Here is a 19,963-nt window from a genome sequence, read left to right as displayed (position 1 = left end):
CCCCGCTGGCAAGTCGGGGCTTGGCATGGCGCGGGGCGGTCGGTGGCGTGCCTCGGCCTCGAGCGGGAGGCGCGGAGGCGGCTGAAAGGGGCCGGCGGCCCACCGTTTCCTCAGCGGCTCCTTCCCGGCGGCCGCAGCCCGGTCACCGGCAGGACGGGTTCCCGGCGGGCTAGCTGCCCTTCCCTCTGACTTAGGGTGAGCTGCTGGCGTCCTCGCCTCAGCCGCCGTGCCAGGCATCGGCGCCTGAGGAGGCCTGCGGTCGTCCTCCTCAGCCTCCTCCTCTGCCGCCGCCCGGGTCGGCCCCAGAAGCCTAAACCTGGTGTTGTAAACAAGAGAGGAGAGCAGGGACTGTGAGAGGTTATAGCTGCGGCGGTCGGGCCGGTTGGGCGATGGCGGCGGTGGTTTACCCGCAGGGATGCAGAGCAGGGGAGGTTTCTGCTGGGCGTGAGGAAGGGGGTTGTGCCTCACCCCATCTCTCTGTAGTCGGGAGGAGGTTTCACACCTCCTCCTAGGTGGGTGTGTATGGCTTAACGTTCAGCAGGAGCAGAAAATTTGCTCTCAGGTACACTGGAAGTCTGCAGTTGCTGGGGTTTCCATCCTGGAAATGCTGTGAGAAATGCAAGCTTTGGTCCCCGGTGCTCTCTGATGCGTCTGCCTATGCAGCTGATGCTGATCTATGGCTTGCTAATACTCCAGTGTATTTATATCTTGCCTTAAAATTAGGAGGTTAAACAAGCAATAAATGTGCTGCTTTGTGCCATCTTGAAAAGAATGAGCAATATGACCTGAATGACTAGTTAGCTTAATAGCTATCCTAACCAAAACAGAAAATTTGAATCACACACAGAATCACAGGTTGGAAGGGACCTCAAGGATCATCTAGTCCAACCTTTCTAGGAAGAGCAGAGTCTAAACAAGATGGCCCAGCACCCTGTCCAGCCGACTCTTGAAGGTGGCCAACGTGGCTGAGTTGGATGTTGGATGGATGTTGATGTGGAATTCAAATAATAAAAGTTGAAGGGATATAATACAAGTCTACACAGTGTTTTAGTAAAAATAGCTATTAATACTGTGCTGAGGAGGTACTTGACTCAGACTTAGTGCTGCATGATGTTCCCATCAACGCTGGGTGCATGCAGTGCCAACAAACCATGCAAATGGAATTTGCTGCTGAATTCCCATAGGAAGTCTGTAGGAGAACTTAGTTGAAAGAGATGCTGTCTAAAGAGGTTCTAGTAGTAGGTTCTATGTTGTACTATATCTTTGGCAATGATCTGGAAGCAGATCTAAACCTGCTGCTGCAAAAATTCAGCTCCAGGATTAATGGTGTCATAAATAATGATGAGGCCGGGGCACTGATCAGAATGGCTGGCAGAAGCAGCCCATTCAAACTTAGTGAATTTTAACCCAACCAGCCATAAAGTTGTCTATCTTAAGAACCAAGTGTGGAGGCTGTAACTGGAGACTAGAAGACTATGGCCTGGGTAGGTAATGACTTTGAGAAGGATTTAAGGGCCAGAGTAAGTAAGCAACCAGATAAGGGCTCTCCTGTATGCTGCTATGGCAGAAAAGGATTAATCAATGTATAAACAGAGGAAGAAAAAAATGTTTGTTTTACCTCTCTCATTTGGCCTCAACAATGCCATCCGCAGGACAGTGCATACAGTTCTGGTTTTCAGATTTTAAGAAGCATGTTGGAAAATAAGAGAGAGCAAAAGAGTGAAGCAAAAGGTTCTGATTGTTGGACAAAATGCATTTAAGAGCTCAGGCTGTTAAAAGTTATCTGAGAGAGGACTGAGAGGTGAGCTGATTGTAGTGTATAGGAATATTCCTGGGGGAAAATACAGGATATTAAAGCGCTCTTTAATCTATTGAAGAAAGGCGTAATAAGAAGTAACGGCCAGAGGCAAAAGCCAGACAAATTCAAATAGGAAATATGACACTCATTTTTACATGGTTAACCACCAGAACACATTCCCAAGAGAAGCTGAGTATTTTCCATCGTTTTATGTCTTCTGTTGAAGATTAGGTGTATTTCTGAAAATTATTCTTTAGCTGAGCAGAAGTTAGGCTTTATTTTACTGGATGAATGCGGATTGAAATCTGATGGTCCATGGTACACACAGTGTCAGGTTAATCTCATGGGACCATCAGGGTTTAAATTTTAAATGACAGAAGCAGACATTTTGTTAATAACCATAAGTTTTAGAATAATTTTTTTTGCCTTGAAATACATATGCACCATAAAAAAAGCTGATCTGAATTAAGCTTTTGGCTGCAGAAGATGCTTACTTAAACAATGTCTAAAGTTTTGGCCTTTTGCTTCCTAAATTTACACTCTTGGGATTACTTGGAAAAATTTCTCTGTGTTTTCATTTAAATTTCTGACAGAATACTTCCTTACAAGAAAATTCATTTGGCGCATTCTGATTCTCTTGGCCTTGAGGCAGTTTTACATAATTGATGTTCACGTTGTGAAATATTTCTTGTAGGATTATTATCCACGGTGCTCAGGTAACAATGCACCAAATGAATCCTGATAGATTTCCTATATGGTACATTATAAATATTTTTATGTTGGATATGTTTGCATGGTACAGTCTTAACCTCACCTGAAGCATTATCATAATATAAACAATTATCGATGGAGGAGCCACTACTGCTGAAAGAGGGATGAGTGAAATATAAGTAAGATTTCAGATCAGCAGCTTGGCAGAGAAACATGAAAAATCTGTGAAATGGTACATGATCCATTTCTCTGTCTTAAGAATGGAAGGTGTGCTATCGTTTCTCTGCCTTCAGAGAAATGTCTTTTGCTAAGCCTGCAAGATACATGTGCTGCCTAATTTACCTGCTTCCCTGGCTCTTGAGCAGAAAATGCAAAGACAGGAGCTGAAAAACAAGCTGCTGCCTTCTTTTGTGCGTTTTCCCAGAGTCAAGCCACAAACAACCTCCCCTTAAACACAGAACAAACTGAAATCTGTTAATTAACTTGATGGATTCTGGAATGAGATCTGAATAACTGTACAGGGGGAAAAAAATCACAGTGATTACAAAGGATAAAGTGAGGCTTGTCTTTATGGTATGTGCTTGGTAACTTAAAAAAGCAGAAAGTATTTGTGTCTGTGGTTGAAACTTGTTTACTTTGGCTTTGAACTGTTAGAGTGAAAGTTGCATGACGTTAATACTGAAGAAGCTTTTAAATTACCTTTGTGCGTTTCAAGTAAGTAACGATTGCAGTGGGCACTGCAAGAGGAGTCGGGAGCGCACCCTGTAACTGAACTTTTCCAGAAAATGTGTTTCTTTGTACTACCTGCAATAGATGGCCCCAAAGCTGTTCTGAATGCATTTCAGCATCCCACACAAGTGCCCTCTGAGCATGACACCTGTAACACACGCATTTACAGGCATGCCCAGTACCCAGATTTGCGGCCACGTTCCCACAGGCTGTATTTGACATGACAGCTGTGGAAGTCGATGGCAAATGAGGTGCAGAATACATCGTGCTTAGACCTGCTGCTGTGACCACCCTGCCCAAGTGACAGGAGCAGAACCTTTTTTTGAAGCAAAACATCTTGCTTGGCATCCATTTGGATAACCAGTGGTTACTGAGTGTGTTTAAGGTATTGGTTCTGCCTTGTAAAGCTTTAAACAATTGGAGACCAGTTTATCTGAGTCATCGGCAGCCAGTTGTTTTTTTCTCCTAATACAGCTAAAGGAGCAGGTGGCAGGACATTCTTCAGGATTATGGGACTTGTTCTCTGTCATCATCTGAAATAGCTTGAATCTGGTCATCTTTTTGTACAAAAGACATCTGTTTGATAGCATTTTGTGAAGAGAATTAAAATTAACTCCCAGCATGATGGAGGATAGAAAGCAGTATCTGTAGAGGTCTGAATGGCTAGTTTCCTGTTGAAATAATAATTCTAATGCTGCTATGGTTTTGTTATATCATTAATGATGTTAAAGTACCTAAAATCAGAGGAAAGCTTCATTTTAGATAATTTTGAATGCAAATTAATAAAATGTGCTAATCATACCAGATTTTTTTTTTTTTTTTTTTAAGAAATTTGTGAGTTGAGTACCCAGATTTGAGAAGGCAAGAGTGTATTTATCATAAGATTTAGTCTTGAAAAATACATGGGAGAATCACAGAACAGTAGGGGTTGGAAGGGACCTCTCGAGATCACCTTGTCCAACCCCCTGCTTGAGCAGGCACACCCAGAGCAGGGGCACAGGACTGCATCCAGGTGGGTTTTGAATGTCTCCAGGGAAGGGGCTCCACAGCCTCCCTGGGCAGCCTGTGCCACTGCTTCTGGCACCCGCACAGGGAAGGGGTTTTTTCTCATGTTGAGGTGGAACTTGCTGTGTTCCAACTTGTGCCCATCGCCCCTTGGCCTGTCATTGGGCACCACTGAAAAGAGCCTAGTCCCATCATCCTGACACCCACCCTTTAGATATTTATAGGTATTGATGAGATCCCCCCTCAGTCTTCTCTTCTCCAGGCTGAACAAACCCAAGTCTCTCAGCCTTTCCTCATAAGGGAGGTGCTCCAGTCCCCTGATCATCTTGGTAGCTCTCTGCTGGACTTGCTCAAGCAGTTCCACATCCTTCTTAAACCGGGGGGCCCAGAACTGGACATGGTACTCCAAAAGTGGTCTCACTAGGGTGGAGCAGAGGGGGAGGATAACCTCCCTCGCCCTGCTGGCCACTCTCCTTTTAATGCACCCCAGGATACCATTGGCCTTCTTGGCCACAAGGGCACATCACTGGCTCATGGTCACCTTCCTGTCCACCAGCACTCCCAGGTCCTTCTCAACAGAGCCGCTTTCCAGTAGTTCAGCCCCCAGCCTGTACTGGTGCCTGGGGTTGTTCCTCCCCAGGTGCAGGACTTTGCACTTACTCTTGTTGAATTTCATGAGGTTCCCCTCGGCCCAGCTCTCCAGCCTGTCCAGGTCTCACTGGATGACAGCACAGCCTCCTGGTGTATCAGCCGCTCCTCCCAGCTTGGTGTCATCAGCGAACTTGCTGAGTTTACACTCCATCCCATCATCCAGGTCATTGATGACTATGTTGAACAGGACTGGACCCAGCACAGACCCCTGGGGAACACCACTAGTGACAGGCCTCCAGCCAGACTCTGCTCCATTGATCACAAAAATAAGGAAATGTATTTTATTTCCAATTAATACATATTACTGTAAGAAAAAACAAAAAACAAACAAACAAAAACCAGAGAGTGCTTTAATTTGTTCTTGAGTATGAGCTATTGCAATAGCTCAGTGATGGAGCACTGGGCAAGTGATTCCCATTACATCAATTGTGTAAGAGAACTACCACCCTTGGAAAGCAGATACTGAAGGGTTTTCAGCTTGCTTATGCTGTATACTTGGTCATTGCTGAGTTCTGCACAGTATTTTCTTAGTAAGCAATTTAAGGTATTAAAATATAGCTTCTCTTTTACAAGTTACCGCTCATGAAGTCCAGTGATAGCCTTTTCAATAGAACTTAAGAGTTTAGCTATCTTTAGTCAAAATCTATTTAATGAACCAGTGCAGCACTTCTCTTAGATAAGGTCTAACAACTATGTTATTCTCCATGGGTAAAAAAAAAGTTTAGTAGTTTGGAAAGAATAAAGCTTGGTCCGTGTCTCTTTTTGTTGATATTCTGATTGCTATGCTAAAAACTTTACCAACTGCAATAGAATAATGAGTTCAGTGACTTGCTGTAACCACCGATATCAGTTTAGCCTGGTTATGCATTTATTTCTGCAGGATAATGCTTGAAGTTCCATATGTAAGACTGCCTTTTTATTTTTTGTTCACTTTTACAACACTTTCCTTATATTATTTACTTTTGTAAATTTGTTAAATTCTTTAGGCAGGTATCCTTGTTCACACACTGTTAAATTGCTGTGGCATTTGGATACAGTAGGGGAAGGTCACTGGGTACCTCAGAAATCTGATCCATTGGCAGGCCAGATAAACTGAAACATGAAGTCCCAAATACATTAACTTAGCAACAGCACCATCAGCAACAAAGCAGAAAGTACAGGCTTTGTTTAAGCGGCAGATTTTTTGCTTCAGCGTTACAGGCCTGTATTTTCCAGGGAATGGAATCAGGTGGCTTTGGTGTGTCCCTATTTTAGCACAGGGTGGCACAGCAGCACATGTTCTCATGTCACAAGACGTACTTCTTATTATACTGCTGCCTCATTGAGATGAGGGCTAAGTACGCCCATCGTTACTGAACCTGCCCAGCTGCTTGGGTGGTTTTTTCTTTTTTTCTCCACATGGCACATAATCTTGGAAAGGTACAGAATTTTAGTGACTAGGGAACTGTATGCAGATACAAGGTGTACAATGTTGTGATTTGTTATAACAAACAAGAATTAAAAAGTTGAAAATAGGTAAGAAAAGAGACTGCGGTGATAGGGTCTCCTGTGTCGAGTCATTGTAGGAATGCAGTTGTTAGAGTCTTTTAATTCTTCTGTGAACTTACACCCATGTGTTTAACCATGTCACATGCCATTTCAAACATTATTCTGTGAAGGTGACGTTATTTAAGGAGTGTTTCTATCATGTTAAAAATTAGATTATTCTGGTTTTCATGTTATCTTTAAATTATTATATGTCCTCAGTTAGAGCATGAGAGTATCTTACAATCATTAATTGGCAACTCCTCAGAACAGCTCTATGAGGGAGTGGAATGTGTAAGTTCCACCCCCTTCATTTTTCAACTGGGAAGGAGACACAGATTTGGTAACAGTTTCATTACACCTCCATTTCTTCTATTTTCCCACATTCCTGTAATTTTAAGTTTGTAACCTGCTGTCTGTATGGTGAGAAAATTTAGATTTTTTTTTTCTTCCCCTGTGGTGTCTCAAAGAGACTAGCAAATCCTAAAGCAATAACAAACCCTTTGTCTTTTTGCGTCTTCATCCCAGGTTTTTGAATTGAAAACAATTAAATTTGCAAAGGCAGAGGAGAGGTTGGTTGCTTTGTGGGTGGGTGGGGTTTGCTCTTTTTTTCAGAAACAAGAAATCCAAAAAAGAGGAGGCGGTTTAGATTCCTGCTTTTTCATAATACCTAGTTGTGGGTGTGAAACTCTCGTCTCTGGAAGGTGTTTCTTCACTCTGGCTACCAGGGATTAAATTTTAGAACTGCCTGTTTTTAGAAAGGCTGACACTGCCTTCATTCCCATCCTCTCTTTTATTATCCACACCATTTGCCTATGGAAGAGGCAAAGTCCTAACCTAGTGCATGCACCTGTTTGGGTACCATCACTGCATTATTGTGTAGCTATATTTTATTTCTAGCGAGATAGCAGAGGAGGGATAGAATTAAAAAAACCCAAAACTTGTGCATAGCTCTTCATCAGCCTAGGGCTCAGAATTAGATGGTTCCTGCTTCCACACATCATCTGAACTTTTATGGTTATACAGTACTTGCAGCCTTTTTATCACTGTAATTTCTGCAGATCCCTTAAAGGTATTTGTCCTTTAAGAAAGGAATCAGTTCTTTTATGCTGACTTGCATCAACTGCAATTATTGCATATTGGATCGAATTTTTTGTGCAAGAGTGGGAGCTACATCGGTGTCTGCAGGCTGACAGTGCTGCAGGGGCAAGCAACTGCTGAGAACTCTTGGCAGCTGGAAGCTTCTTGTTGAAGCATGCCGAGAGCAGCAGGGATCCCAGCTCCCAGTTCCCCAGCTGCAGAAGCCACTCGCTGATGGGCCAGTTCAGAGAAATATCCCCAGTCTGCGCATGAAAACAAGCCTCTCCATAGGGCATTGCAGAGTTAGGGGTGGCCAGGACTCCTGTCAGGGACAAGGTGATCATGTCCTAGGAGTTACAGCTTCACAGAAAAAAAAGAAAAAAAATGCCTTTTCAAGAGGCTAGACCCATTCTGATTACTCAAACTAATTAAAGGAATGCACCTACACTACACTAATGGGAAAGTAATGATGGGAATCAACCTGAATGGCAGGAGCAGAGTTTACCACATGGCATTCTAGGACATGAAAGGGAGGAGAAAGGTAGCATGTTCATTCCTACCATCAGGCTCAAAAGTTCATGTGCAGGAAACTGGGCAAGGCATGTACCTGCCAAATAAATCACTAGGAAAGAGCAATCTGATATGTTAAGAGAATCAGGATGTGAAGCATAAGATATACAGCAGATGGGAATTTGCCTTAGCACGCACAGATACATGCTTTGATCAGTTCTGGGCTTTTTTCTTGGAAAATCCCAAATTGCCAAGATTATGAAATGGAACTGATTCACTTTCAAGGGTGTGTCAGGTTACGCATCATTAGAGTAGGAGCTTCCCTAGGGTTCTTTCTGACATTTGTTCATTTTCCATTCAGAGCTGGAAAAGAAGCCACAATTTGGGGGAATGTGTTCATAATTCATTCTAATTATGAATTCTCTTGGGCCTCAGGAGCTCTATTTGTAACCATAGCTGTTATTACAAATGAGGTCATCCGTATAAGAACAAAGATCTGATCTGCAGCCAGTAAAAAATGTGTGTGAGCATGTTAAGCACTGCAGTATTTTAATTTTGACTGCTAACCTTCAAAAATCTAGAGGCCAAAATTAAGCCCTTATGCTTCCTCTGCAATTCAGTGGAAAAGGCAGATACCTTGACAGACCAGGAAGTCTACAAGCTGATGAGAGAGCTGTTTCGAGTTAGCTGATAACAAACCAAATGCGAGGATGGCTCTGAAACTCCATCCCACACCTCAGGCAGGACTAAAAGTGAGATGCCTTGAATTATATGTGATACAGAATCTACTGATGGTAGTCAGTTACGAGTATTTTTATAAATAATTGGTAGATCTCAGTTTTTTACAGGATAGGATGCCCACTTTGGATGTAAATGCCTAGTGGTCAGAGCTGTTGCCTGGTAAGGACTTTTCTAAGCCCTTTTTAAAATGTGATCATCAATATTAATTAATTCTCACTGTGGTCCTTTTTGTTGCAGATGAATTGAGAACATCCACAACATCACCAAAAGCCTTCTCCTGAAGGTTCTTCATGAGAATTTTCTGCTGAAAATGCCAGTGAGCCACCTCCCTCAGTCTTCCGTCTTCTGGATGTTACGTGCTCCCAGTCTTGGGGAGGGTCTCAGGGAAAGGCCAGGGTGCTCAACACACATGATGATACTCAGAACAACTTGCTTGCCTTATGCTGCACCCTTTCCCAGGTAATGCAACCCGTGCATCCCAAGGCAATTCAGAACCTGTATGACAAGTATTTTGAATGTAACCAGTAGTTCTGCAGGCTCTCACTCTCAGGGTAGCATGAACATTGCTGCTTTTCTTAATTACGCGGAAAGTGCTCAGAATTATGTGGATGTCTGTGATATTTCCTCAAATGTAAATTAACCCTTAAAATATCATTATGAGGTAAATAATTACATTTTTTGGTGTGGGTGAGTTAAAATGCATGAGGTTATGTGACTTACTCTCAGACATCCAAGTCCTTAAATAAGTACATTGTCACGATGGATAGGTTCTACAATACTTACTTTGAGCACCAGACATGGTACTTAAGTGGATTCATTTGGCCAAGTTCAAGAAAGCTACCTATAAATCTCCTGCTGTGGCAGCTGCCTGACTCTAGAGGTATGTAAAAATTCCTACTGCCTACTCATTTGTCCTGGCAGTTGCCCAGGTCACTAAACTGCAGTGCCCATGACCACACAGGCAGCAGTGACAGGTAGGGCCAGGTTCTCAGCTGAATCCTGCCATGGTTCAGGAACACAGCAAAGATGTGATCAGATACCACCTGAATCCCTGGAGAAGCCCACTCTGCTACATATGCTCGGAGCCTCAAAGTGGTGAGTTCAGCACTGTTCACAGAGAAACCACAGGCTTCTGTGAAAAAGATGAGAGAGGAAAAGCACTAGAGCTTATCCTTCCCATGACAGCTTAATAAATGTAGTCAGCTGGGGAGTGGGAAATCTAAATTCAGTTTCACACTGGCCTGATGAGATGCAACCCACTCATGACTCAGAAGACTTAGATTATTAGGTTATGGCATAATGCAGGGCATTGCATCTTCCATCTCTCCTCCTGAATTTAGACTGTTGGCTATAAAACACAGAGGAGCTAGAAAGAGATCTAGCAAGACAGTGTATGACTTGCAGTTTGGTGATTGGGATATAGGAGATCAGTATTTGACGGAACTTAGCTGCTTTGGCTGAAAAGCAGAGGCACTTTGTTAGGTGATCTGAATCAACAGGTATTGGCAGTTGCAACACTTGTATTGGAGGCCCCCCAAATCCTGCCCTTGGAGTTCAGTGAGATTAGTCAATGCAACAAAAGTTAAGCAGCTGTAGATTTGGACTCAGGATATATAAATGGTAGAAGTTGGCCAAGAACAAAAAACTGCTGATTCACAGAGCTGTGGTGCAACCATGCTTAAAGCATAACTTTAGGACGCAGGAACTCTCTGTTTGCCTGTACTTCTAATACTACCCTTGTGATCTGCTGTGGCTGCTGAAATGTAAGCAATAAAATATGATGTATAGTAAGGGAAGCATTTTTTTGAAGAAGTTATTAATTTTGGCAGTAGTGGGAGACTGCATATCTTTTTGATCACTGTATTTTAGCAAGAAAATTTGTTTATAACCAAACAGGACTGGAGGAACTTGCAGTATAGGTTCATCAGTTAAGAGCCTGAGTGTTCTAAGGATTGTTGCACCTTTATTGTGCTAGAAACTACATACTGCTGATGAAGGGGCTTTCAAAACCAGCTCAGCCAGACAACAAAGGAAGACAAAACACTATTCATGAAGGGGTTGGAGTTGTCACACTCACCTCATCTGAAATTTTGCAGTTTTTCTAGCTGATCAGATGGTTTTCTCCTTATTTCTTGTACGCTGAAAATGCTCACTTCCTGTAATGTGGTTTTGCCTTATGACTGTCCTGCTGCCATCTCTGTATATCTAGATATAGAGGTATACTTATGCGTGTACAACTTTTTTAATATGCCGTGTTATCATTAGCTCTGTCTGCTTTCTCCCCTGCATTTGTTTGGTGGATCCTTAACCCATGTGTGCAGTCAGGGGAGCTCTTAAAACTCTCTTTGATTTTGTGTACATAGTATGTCTGGCAGCGCTTCTGCAGCCGCAAACTGTACAACTGCTTCTGCCCTACTCTTTAATCCTGCCGGCACTGGTGGAGTGCTCACACTTCTGGTCATGTGGTAGTACCAGGGCCATATTACTATATTTCACCATATTTTTATCACCCTTTAAGTGCCATCTGAAAAAAAGCACTGGCAGAGTCCTGACAATGCAGTAACAAAGGCAAAATATAATTTGTTCTGTAAAAAAAAAATGCAGACAGAATCACTTCCTTAGCAGAGTTGTTTCTTTGTGGGATATGGCTTGTAAGTCCTACCTAGGACAGGACCATTCCTCATATTTTCTAGTGAACTTGGACTTCATTAAGAAACTGGAGACACAAAGTCAGAGTGACGCAGTTGCTTGAGGACATATCATATGTCCTTGGATGAGTATGAAAATAATTATAAAATATCGTTGCCACAACCAAATCATAAACAGAGCCTAACTGAAGTATAAAAGCATCGTAGATAGAATCGCAGGTCTCTGCATATTATCCAGCATGTAAACAGAGCTCACCCTTCTGTCCTAGAGAAATTTCCAGCCTCTGAGTCCACCAGATTTGGTGTTCATGCTAGTAGCAGCTTGCTCTGTGTTGTGTCCAAAGAATAATGGAGAGAACAAGACAAACACAGTATAGCAATTAATAACAGCCCTATTTCAGGTGCACATTTAATCAGAACACTTTCTTAGCTCAATAAAATCACTGCCCTCCAACAAAACCCTCACTAAAATGAGACCAGGACTTCTGTACCCAGAAAGAAATGGCATCTAGATGCTGCAAGAGACTGTTTATCATGCTGCTATTGCATATTGCGTTCAGTGAAATCCTGGCAAATAGTGCTTCACCCAAGTGGTGGATCCTATTGTTTAACTAAATGACATTCACCAGCAAGGTTTTTAAGTTACAGTTTTTTATGTAACTTAACAAGCTAGTTTGATTTTTTGAAACAAGTGCTTGGAAAAGCCATATGTCAGGCTCTCTTAATACAAGCTCAGTGTCTGTTGGAAACGCAGTCTTGCAGCACCTGATCATGCTGAGCAGGCCAGCCCCGGTGAGGGCAGCTGGGATCCGCTGCAGCCCAAGGATGGCTGAGCAAAGCCACAGCAAAGAAGTAGGGCCACACTCAAGCCAGGAAGGCAGGTCAAGTAGGCAGGGTAGGATCAGGCACAAGGCCAGGCATAGCGCAGCCTGGAGGAGACTTCTTGCAGCTCTTTTCCCTGCAGTCTTGTCCCAGGTTACAGAGCTGGTCCTGAGCACAGGCACCAAACTCTCAGAGCAGGGGAAAGAGGTTGCAGAGTGCGTTGGTGCACAGAAGACTCTGACACCGTGAAAGCAAAAATGCATTTGCGTTTATTAGGGCATGCAAAATACTTGCCAGAAAACCTGAAGCCAGCGTAAATCACAAATCTGAAATTGAGATCAGATTCTGTCTAAGACTAGCTAAGTTTTATGAACTGAATGAACTTTATGAACTTATGAACTTTATGAACATAGCCATGTGTTCAACAAATCTGGCTTGATTTATATGTTTTGGCTTAAATGGTTTAAAAATTGAAGTTTAAAAAGTTTGAATAAATAGTCATTTATAGCCTTGTGGTTTCAGCTGCTTGTATGGCCACATACAGTTTCTCATATAAGTATTCTTTTCAAGCAGAGATGGAGGAAGCCTGTATGCATGAACCTGGGCAGCACATAAAAAAACCTCAGAAAATGTCACCTTTTACTTTAAGGGTTATTTCTTACAAGGCAGTCTGCACAGGTTTTCAGTATGAAGTGATCTCCGAATGAAAGCAGCCACACTATGCTCCCGAATGCGTAGTTAGAAAAAAATACCACTTCGTAATACCTTACTATGAAATGTTTGATTTCTGGTGAAGTTGCTGCCCAGTGCTGTGATTCTGCAAGGACGTTATGCATTGTGCTCACACATCCCTTTGGAGTCACGGGGGTTGAACTCAGTGCTGAAAGTTGAACATGTCTGAATCTTGGTAAGGTCATAAAATGTTTGAAATGAGTTTTGAGAAGCCTGTGAGACTACTGCTAATAGAATTAGGATGCAGCTTCCTTTCTTTGTGTTGAAGTACTCTCTGTAAAGACAATAAATAGATTGAAGTGTAAAGAAATTATTTAGGTCAAGGTTGATAGTTGCCTAATGGGCCTCGAGGGCTCTCTTAACTCCAAATAAAGTCAAGGGGAGCCAGAAGTCTTTAACACCTCTGCAAGCCATTATTGTGTTAGCAGGCATAAACCTTATAAAGTCCTTTCTCCTCCCTGTGCTTCTTTACCAATAACAGGGAAAAAAGGACGATGATTTCCTTTGTAGATCAACTGACGAAAAGTGCCAGAAAAGCTATTATCAATGAGTACCTGCATTCGTGAATAATTTCTATGTAGCCTTTCAGATGCAGGAACCTTGGCACCAATGTTGAAAAATATTATTACATTGAATCCACTGGTGTTTCCTCACCATGAACAATTAAGGGAAGGTTTCAAGAGGACTATCTAACAGAAATACCAACCCTATGGAAAGCATATAAAATCTTCCCATGACCAAGAGCCACAGCCTCTGTAGTGGGTATCTCCCAGGGTGGGAGGAAGGCAGGTACTTCGTGGGCAGGAGGTGGCCCAGCCCTGGCGGCTAGACGAGGCTGGGAGAGGTGTCCAGCTGCCTCCCACAGCAGCCCCAGGCTGTCACTTTGATATCCCCATCTGGTTGATGCCTCCTCTGCCATAGCTTGCCCTGACTGACAGCCATCGTGCCAAAATCCCTTTGCACACCCAGGCCTGCAGTAGGTCAGGGGACAACCCTGGCATGGAGACCGCACCTCACGTTGCTCATGTGCCGTAGCTCTCTGGTTCGGCTTGTGGGCACGGTGAGTTAAAAGCAGATGACAGAAATTCATAGAGGGAAATGTTTAAAAACCGTGCAGGGCTGGGACCAGAGTTTGCTTCCACAAGGACTCTTCAGTTGCGTGAATAAAGCTCTACGAGGTGGATGGGGGAGAAGAGACCGTTTCACCTGAAAAAGAGTTCTGTTTAGAGAGCAGAGCTGACTGAGGAGTACAAAGTTTGATTTTTAAAAAAAAATCACAGGACAAAATCTATGGACTGTGGGCACGAGGGGGGAGGCTGCAAAATGTTTAGCAAAAAGAAGCCAGGGAAAAGTCATGGAACGATTTTTTAATTACTTTGTCTGGGAAAAGATTATGTAGGGATTAAAGGAAGCACATGTTTGCAGAGATAACACAGCTTGAGGGGCAGCCAAGAGATCAGAGGTTGTCCTGAGCTTTGCCAGTTATCCACTACCTTTCAGCTGGTGAAGCCACATGCTGCAGCACTCAGTAGGAGTGAAATACTGGGAGGGCTTTACATTCATGTCGTGCAGGTGCTTTAAACTGTGCCGGGCCAAAGCAAAGGCACAGATTATGGTGAAAGAACTCAAAAAATTGTTTAATTTTTTTGGTTAGGATTATTGTAATTTAAAGATGAGCCTAGACATGCACCTGCGTAGTTTACTGCAGGCAGGGCTGTGTACGTTGGCGTGGCAAGCACCAAGATACCGCAGACGGCTCTTGCCTGTGCTCTTTGCCCACCAAAAGCTGTGTGTGCCTGCATGGTGCGTGTAGCACCAAGCCCCAGTGGAAAAGCCACCTGGGAGCAGAGTATATTGACTTTGAATCAACACCAGGCTAATGTGATAACATGGCTTTTAGTTGGCTGCTAAGGCAGAGCTCACTTGGGTCTGAGGGGATTATACCATGGATGATTACACTATATAAAGGCTGTTTGACAGGTACTTGTAGAATGAAAGAACCATCACATATTCCTGATTGCTTTCTTTATTCAGCTATATTACTACCCTGTTCTACTGAATGTCAGTTTGCTCCAATAAATTTAACTATTATCCTCCTCTTCCCTCAGAAACCTGCTCTCAGTCCAGGGCCTCTGGGAAAGCTGTGTACTGGAAACCAGTTGGGGTAAAAATCTGGCTGCTACAATCAGGACAGAGGCTTGGATTGAAATGGTGCAAATCGGCACATGGTGACCACGAGTGAGTAGCGCTGCATCAATGCACAGCAGCTCTGAGTGGGTTTTCTCAGCCTTTTGCCAGCCTGGGTCCGTCTTCGCTGGTTATGTGAACGTGGGAACCAGCTTTTACACAGGTACTCAAGCCCAAACGGCTCTGCTGATCTCTAAAGCAGGAGCTTTCTCCAGCCTTTTCATCAGCAGCTGGCTTTCCTCTTTGAAATCTTACCTGATGTGTGTAGGACCTTTCCTCTTTGAAATCTTACCTGATGTGTGTAGGACTGGTTGCAGGATTAGCCCCTGCAAATGTGCATGTGAATCCCGTGTGTGTCACTGTGTTCTGCCTGAAAGAGCTGTTGATGCAGCTTTTCATACCACTGAAGGGTACTTGTCAGGAGAGAACTCCGTGGTTTCACTCCAGTGAATATATGTCCATTTTCATAATAGAAAACAAGAGTTAAATATGTGAAAGGAAAAAAATGTCTGAAATGAATGAAAAATGCAAGTCCTGAGCTCATCTGCCAAACTTTTAATATCTCTCAGTCCGTCTCTGCCCAACACAGCTGTGTTGTGCTTTCAGTAAAATACTTGCTACTCAAATGGCCAAACTTAAACTATGAGGTGGGGGTGTTCTGTTTTGTTTTGTTTTGTTTTTTAACACAGCTGTGGATTTGTGACCCTCATCCTTCCCCACATGCTGTTCTGTACTCCAGTCAATAAGCCCCTTGGGGCTTTTCTTTTTGGAGACAATTTGAGACATTGAGTACTACTTGAAAAAGATCCTATCACTAGCCAGATATTTGCGGTGTTTAAGTGTGAGTAAAGATCTGTAGTTTAAAAGTTTAAGTTACAAACTGGAGTAAAATATCTGAAAAGGCAAACCTGGATCTACTCTTCTGAGAACATGGTGAGACGATGCATTTCATTAAATAGCACACATCCTGTTTCTGTGTTACGCATTGGTTTATTCTGATGAACTACAAAAGTGTCTACCATAAAATTAGACACAGGCACTACTTTGCAAAGTGCCATAGCTGTACAGAAATATATATGAGCATATACTCAAAATCTAGAAGTAAGCTAAGCTAGCTGTAACTAACTTGAAACAAAACATTGGAAGGACAGACAAGGGATCGGTAAAGATTTTACTGTAAACATATGGGGATTTAAGGGTTCGTCTGCTGAATGATCTCTTAGCTTCCTTCTCTCTTTTCCACCAGTTTGATGGTTGCACTTACGAACAGATTCGTTGTACTTGTAGTGACTTTGAAGAAAGAGATACAAACTACTGGGTGGAAAAAGCCACCTACTGGTACAGAGAAATGGTGCCAAGCAGGATCAGGTACCTCTGAATTCCAAGGAGATTTGCTTTCATATTGGGCCACCATGCTGTGGCGTGCTATAAAGGCTATTTGGTATTACTCATAGGAGTCTGGAATGTGTATTACACACAAGCAGGAAACCCACAAATGTAGTAAAGACATTTTCTGAAGGACAGCACCACGAAACTTTATGTTGGATCATTGCCTGTTTTATATATATCCTATGTAAACAATAAAATCTCATTTAAAGCTGTTTTGGAGAATTAAAAGAGCATGAATGAGTTTGCCACCATTTTCTTTCCACCTGTCCAAATAAATGCAAGAGTTGCTGTAAGTCCAGCAGTGCAGAGCCCAGAAAGAGAAGAAAGCCCATAAAGCATCTGTGCTATTTATTTTGAATAATCTTCATTATGTCATGGCTTTAAAGCACAACAACTTAATGCCTTCTCAGAGCTGAGGAAGAGCACTGGTTTAGAGCTGTAGCTCCACTCGGGATTCCACTGGTTACTTTTTTGAGAATAATTTCTACATCTGTTGAAAACAATTGGGAAAGCCATCCAATTTGGGAAAAACAAAAATTCACCCCGTTAGCAAAAGGCTGCGGGGTGAGGTGGGCCAGGACAGCGCGTGATCGACACCTGAAAGTCTGCCTCTTGAGGAAGGCTGAGAGGAGCTGGTGAATGATTACAACAGCTTCGTTGCTTCAGGACCCTTCACCTCAGCACAAGCAGCAGAGAGTTATCACAAGAATGAAAGCATATCTCCTTTCGGCATATCAATGATTAAACCCGAGGCTTTGTGAAAAGAAATAGAGTAGGTGGCGTGTTCTTATCTAAATAGTTGAAATGTGAAGTAACAACCCGCATGCTGGAGGCTTGCTTTTCACAACATCAAGGTCTCTGCAGCTTTGTGCTCAAACCATCGTGTTGTCTCCTTTGCAGATTCATCGATGAGCACACAGATCGGGAACTTTTGCAAACACAGAGGGATTAGCTCATACACGTATGCAGGTACCCGCATTGCACAGCCAGACCTTGCAGGATTCTTCAGCCTGTGCTGGTTATTGAGTGGGGGCAGAGGGAGGGAGAAGGGGACACCATGCCAAGCTCCAGCTGGGTTATATATCTGCTAGAAACGGTGGGATTGTGCAGGCAGACATGCCTTACTGCAGACTGCCTGTGACCCTGCATCCAGCTCTGAGGATGAAGCAGTCCTAATCACTGCCTGTCTCTAATGTAAGGGGTCACAGCGCAGGAAAGGAGGACTGGGAATGCCCGAAGCTGCGTAAGGGACAGATAGGAATGAAGGGGGCTATGAAGATGGAGCCTCTTCAGGTAAATGAATTTCATCTTCAGAATGGGAGTCTTAACAAGTCAAGCTAAGCACTTAGAGCAATTACCCCAAATGTTCAATTACATAAATGCATCTGTATGCACACACCAGACCTGAAGTTTACTACATGTAGTAAGTGCATAAAGGTGCCAATCCATGCCTCAGATAAATCACAGCATTTATGAATGTGCACCGACAGAACTACATCTGCTGAGCTAAGGGAGGAGTGAAGATGTGTAGGAAAATACCTGGAAGTACCGGCATTGCCCCATCTGGCATGGAGCTTGGTGACCAGGGAGGTCAGGATGCGGGAGCGGGGAGCAAAGACAACTAACCCAACAGCTGGCTTGTGCACGCTGAGACCTGCACCAAGTCATGGGGTGTTGCTCTGAAGACACAAATGTCTTCTTTCCGCAGCACTTGGCTACTGTAAGCCTTTACGCATCCTTGAGCCAGGTACGGTGTGGGTGAAGAGAAACCTAAACCAGGGGGATGGGAATCTGTGGCAAAAAATAAAAGGGACCTGAGAGGAAATTCTGGAAATGTGCCGTTCGTAGGGTTGTGAGGAGCAGCATTCCCAGCTTGTGTGCACAAACATTACACATAGCTTGGAGTAAATTGGTCAGCTTTCCAGACAAAGAGAAACCTGTGGGGGTGTGAGAAGCCACATATAAGCCTCCCAGGACACTCACCTTTGGCTCTCTGTGCTCATTAAAGCTAATTAGAAAATTTGGGGGATGGATGTGGGGAGGGTGTCAGAGTGCCTGAGAGCACTAGCTTTTATAGATGGACTCAAGGCTCCCACGCGTCTGCTGCTTTTCTCTTGTTAAGTCCTTTCTGTTTGCTAAAGATTTCCAGAGGTGCGGTAGCCGAAGTCTCGGTGGACTGTCTCCATGAGCACTTCCCACGGGTCAGGACATCCTGCACAGCTGTCGGACATGCATGCTGTGCTGCACGTGCGTGTGGAGCAGGTCCTGTGCTCTCCAGAAAACCTCGGCCACTGGGAGCACGTTCAGTCCTATTGCTTGATGCACTTCCCAAAACCGTGGGATTTATGAGCAAATCTCACCTACGTGGGCACCACCGTCATGTAAGGGACCTCACACGATGCTTGTATCTCTAAGTAAGACTGTTTACAGGCAGAGCTTCCTCATCTGTTACCCATTTCCAAGCCTTTAGTAAAGACCTTTGAAATACATAGGGGAGTCACTCTGGTTGGCACTCCATTCGCTTTGCTGACCATAAAGAGAAACGCAGAAACCTCATGAGCAAACGCTCTCTGATTAAATTTCTGCAGCATCTTTTACTGGCATGCCCAGATGCCCAAATCTCCCCCAACGCAATCCCTCCTTTAAATGCATTTCCTGCATCTATCACAAAAAAATGCAATCAGTAGAAATCTAACAGCCTCCTATTTACTTCAAGGGGGGAAAAATACCCAAAGCCTCTTACACCAAGCCTTTGCCATCCCACTGTCTGGTTTTTCAGTGAAGTTTCTTTGCTGACCATTTACACCAAGTTCTCATCTGCAAATCCCCTCACTGACATGGGGACTCGCAGCTTTTGAACCCTTCTCTGATCCGCTCTGCCAACCTGTGTAACACAGGCCAGCAAATTTCATGTGGTGCTTCTGCATCGCATCCCTCATGGTTTGCGGGGAGTTTTAAAAGGTCACAAATGAGCCGGTTGAAATCAGTTGGGCTAATCCTGGAGTAATATGCTGCTTGACAAGGATAGCAAGAATAGAGGCATAACCTATAAGAGATTACTGATCCTTAATAAATTAGTGCGAGCCTTGAGTAATGACAGATTAAAGGGGGCTCGTATCTTGGGAGCTGCACATCTGCTTTTCTTGCTACAGCCCTGAATACACAACTGGAAAATCAACCCTTCTGCTTTTGTTGCTTCCCTACTTCTTGTGCGCTGGCTTGTGCTTTATGGGCACGTGGTGGGGGTGAAAATAAGCCGCTGTTGGTAAATAAGTTGAAAAGGAGCACTACTGCTTAGTCACCTTGAGCAGAGAGTGGAGGAGATTTCCTGAGCCTCGCAATGAGTTCAGTTATCTGTGTGGGCAGCTCATGTTGTGTGGCGGAAAGGGGAGTCCTGAGTTTGCATGCTGAGCGATAACATTAATGGAAGAGAGGG

The 19,963-nt window shown here is 43.6% G+C and overlaps 1 long non-coding RNA gene across 1 annotated transcript; it reads left to right on the top strand.

The window, feature by feature from the left end:
• Positions 1–60: 60 nt before the first annotated feature.
• LOC142061711 (uncharacterized) lies at positions 61–16,739 on the top strand. Its single transcript, XR_012662216.1, has 3 exons — positions 61–195; positions 8,987–9,208; positions 15,060–16,739. It is a non-coding gene; the product is annotated as an uncharacterized LOC142061711 (long non-coding RNA).
• The last annotated feature ends 3,224 nt before the right edge of the window (positions 16,740–19,963 follow it).

The sequence above is a fragment of the Phalacrocorax aristotelis genome, chromosome 9 (assembly GCF_949628215.1).
Source record: "Phalacrocorax aristotelis chromosome 9, bGulAri2.1, whole genome shotgun sequence".
Lineage (NCBI taxonomy): Eukaryota > Metazoa > Chordata > Aves > Suliformes > Phalacrocoracidae > Phalacrocorax > Phalacrocorax aristotelis.
The sequence above is the reverse complement of the archived record's forward strand: the minus strand, read 5'-3'. Positions and strand labels throughout refer to the sequence as shown.